This window comes from Acyrthosiphon pisum, chromosome A1 (genome assembly GCF_005508785.2).
Source record: "Acyrthosiphon pisum isolate AL4f chromosome A1, pea_aphid_22Mar2018_4r6ur, whole genome shotgun sequence".
Classification (NCBI taxonomy): Eukaryota; Metazoa; Arthropoda; class Insecta; order Hemiptera; family Aphididae; genus Acyrthosiphon; species Acyrthosiphon pisum.
Window position 1 is genome coordinate 165787729 of NC_042494.1, and position 3870 is coordinate 165791598.

Sequence of the window (3870 nt, forward strand, 5' to 3'; positions counted from 1 at the left end):
AAAAAAAAACACTAATTTCGTACATAGTCGATGGCTAACAGAATGTAATTTAAATTAATGAACACTTATTTATTATACTTATATTCTAAATAGCCAATAGGTAATTATGATTTTGATCTAATGATAATGATATAACTACTCTATATTACGACGATAGTTACAGAACTTATTTTACTGTAAAAAGGCGTGAATAGATAGGTGAATGAATAATTAACAAAGTGAGTTTTGTTCGGTAATCCGAGATAATTAATAAGACAGTCATACCGAATGTTAGAATTACTCAATATATATATATTAAGAACGCAATCGCTTTGAATGGCAAAAATATTGTGGAAGTGCATAATATACTGGGGTGGACGATGTGTTTTGAGGCTTCTTTTGAGAGATTGGCTGGCGTGGACGTTGTGCATGACGACCTTGTGAATAAGACAGGGAAAAAGTTGATTCTGTATGATCCTTATATAAAATGATTTTTTTGTAATCGCTTCTTTTGATATGCATTGATTAATGCGCAATGTTAAAGTATTGATGTGTTTATGATTTTATTTAGTGCGGTTTGACAAAGGTACTGCTTGTTATTTATATTGTGTTATTTTTACTGTATTTCTTCCTCGGAAGGCTATGGATTATTATTTAAGTGCTGCGTGTGTCGCGTGTGTACCTATATAAGGAGTGCGTATAATTATGTATATTGAATCATCCTACATCCCGTATGGCTTGTTGTTATTAGTTATCCCGTGTATTTATTGAAGTATAGAAATAGGTATTATATAATATTACAACATGGAGACTACTCTCGGATGTAAGACATCGTGTTCACCATACTAGTTTCAAACATTCTCGACTGGATGACAGTATCTGTTCGATCCTCTTCACCAGTTCTTGGAATGTCGGTCTTTTTTCCGGTATAATATCCCAACAACTTAACATAATCATGTAACTGCAATCAAATAGTATATTAAAAAAAAGTTAGTATATACTACGAAGTGCATCTTTATATAAAAAAAAATGTATATACACAGTTATAGATGAATAGGATTTTAACTAATGTTGATGTGAATAAGGGTTTTATATATAATTAGTTGACCCCTTGCGGCAAGAACTTCGATGGCCGATAAAAATGCCAAATCCTAGCTATACGATTCAAACTGTTCAATTCGTTAATTAATATCCGGTGTAATGGACTTAACCAAAACTTAAAATTTTTATTGACCATTTTGAATCCCAAAATTCTAGTGCAAGCACCATTTAAGAATGCGAATTTTAGAAAATGCTTACATGGTGGTACGAAGGTACCATCAAAATTGCAAGCCTCAAGCTATCATTGTTTAGGCTCTACGTCGGATCAGTAAATGAGTCAGCCAAGATACGTTCAATTATATTATAGCAAATCCCGCCCACGGGCCACGACTGACCAGCGTTCCCGGTGAGATACACTTGTGATTATGTGAACAGTTTATTTTGCACGGGTAATATACTAATATACGATTGCGAATGGAACGATTGCGAACGTTTTTACCTGCCTTTAATCGTGCGGTGTTGTCAGATTTGGTGTCAGTAACAAATTTTTAAAAATGATTTTAAAAATAATCAAATAGTAATATAATAATCAAAATTTTTAGATTAATTTCTTGTTCCTTCATACGTTAATTTTACCAGTAAATACAAAATCTCTAAGTTTTCATAATTATTTTTTAGAACTAATAATGGCCCGCAGAGAGCTTTCATAGGATGTACAATGGTCAGTTTTATAGCCCCCATCCTCCAACACACGTAGTTATATCAGTTTTAAAAGAAACATAAGCTCAAACTTGGACAATAATTAATTTAATTAAAAACAATGTACCTACCTATAATCCTATGGCCAAAAAAGATAAATCTTTAATTTAATTAACTTTACAAAATTATAATGATTATAAAATACACAAGGATCTAATTTTATATTTAAGAAAAACTGGAAATTCCTACCAGGGAAAAAATTTGAACGAATGATGCTTATCAGAGGGTTTGTTTTTTTTAGCCGAAATACGAACGATTGCGAACGTTTTTATAGACTACGTGGCCAAGTTTATAATTTCTGAATATGTTTTGTTCAGGAATTCAATTAAAAATTTTGCACCCGCGAGATACGTATGTAATTATTGCCATCATAGACCTTATAAGTGTAAGGTGTTTTATAAACACGTTTAATGCGGCGGTCAGTTAGCCTATATGATATTAGTATATTACTAAGTAAATAAATTATATAATATTGTGAATAAAGTAATTTATATACCTATAATATAACCTATTTACGTGAAATCTTAATTTCAATTTTCAATCCTTAGCTATACAATTTGAAAATGTTATCAAAGTTCGAATGTTTATTAAAAAAATTATGCATATGTGTTTTTAATATTTTTTAACTGATGAAGTAACAATATTTCAGGAGCCTTAAAGCTTGTATTAAATTTCCAAGCTTTTTTAGGTAACAAATAAAATTTAATTGACATTCACAGAAAAAAAACTAAAAAAATTGGAAACTGAAAATGTCCGTAAACAGTTTAAAACAAATCAAAATATTTTGAAAATTTTATCATGTAACGAAAATGCGAATATAAACAACCAATGAAAATTGTACGTATATACGCTCATTTATTTTAGAGTTACAACAAAAACCGAAATCCATCTGTTGAAAACCAATTTTGCGTAAAAATTCTCGTTTTCCCTTAATTTTTATTTCGTTTTTCCCTGTGCTTTTGAAAACTATTGGGAATTTCAAAAATACATTCATCGCTAAACTCAGAATCTAAAATCTTTGGAGCTTATTATCACCAAAGAACAATTTTGTCGATAAACAACCAGCGAAAATATGAGTGACAAATTATAATTAGACCTTGTAAAACCAGTTGATTATACGTAGATACCTAATACAGTAAAACTTCCGTTAACGGTCACCTCTATGTAACGGTCATTTTTTTGGTCCCATCGAGTGTATCCTAGTGTTATTCTACCTCTGTAGGACGGGCACCTCTAAATAGCGGTCATTATTTATAGTCCCTTCGGTGACCGTTATATGGAAGTTCTACTGTATCTATATTTTGCTCAGAAATGAAAAAGTTTGAAAATTTAAATTATAATTACAACTGCTTAGTATGTTTAAATTAACCAAATAAAATACACGGCTTAAATTATTTCAATATAGTCATATTAGAAAGTATATTTTGTACCCAAACTTACATTACGGCAGAACAGTCAAGTGGTTGGTCCAATCGCTTTCCTGCTGATAAGTGGCTGAGGGGAATATAATCAGGTGCCTTTCCATATGTGAAAATCTCCCATAATAATACTCCGTATGTCCAACTATATTATATTTGTCAAAAAACAAAAAAAATCATTACATAAGTTTTATTTTATCATTCATCAATTATATTACAATATGGTGAAAAAAGTAAGATTTTGTTGATCTTGAGGTACCTTTTTATTATTTAATTTGTGTGTTGAGGGGTATCAATATCGACCATTTCTAAGGAGTTCAATATAGGCAACTTTCTATTCGTATACATGTCTGCATAGTAAGTGATCATTAGTGTGAGCGACTGTGTTTCAATGTATAAAATAAATAGCAATAGCGCTCCAATAGTGTTCAGGTGGTAATGCACTATGCATGAATTTGTGAGGGGAAATGGGGTGAGTGAGAATCTAGCGACACCAATATTGATCATATATAAACTAGATGATGAATATAGATGATTCACAAGGATATATAGAATAAACTGTGATACGCCGTGAAGTTACCATCCACCATTTAAAAAGAGGCCGATGCGAGGGCGTATCACACCTATTTAATGTTGTCTATATATATAAAAATGAATGTATGTCTGTGTGTCC

At 31.1% G+C, this 3870-nt stretch overlaps 1 non-coding gene across 1 annotated transcript; it reads right to left on the minus strand.

The window, feature by feature from the left end:
• Positions 1 to 223: 223 nt before the first annotated feature.
• LOC103311956 lies at positions 224 to 3362 on the minus strand. Its single transcript, XR_003839269.1, has 2 exons — positions 3220 to 3362; positions 224 to 940 (listed from the first exon to the last, which is right to left on the minus strand). It is a non-coding gene; the product is annotated as an uncharacterized LOC103311956 (transcript).
• Between the last annotated feature and the right edge of the window lie 508 nt (positions 3363 to 3870).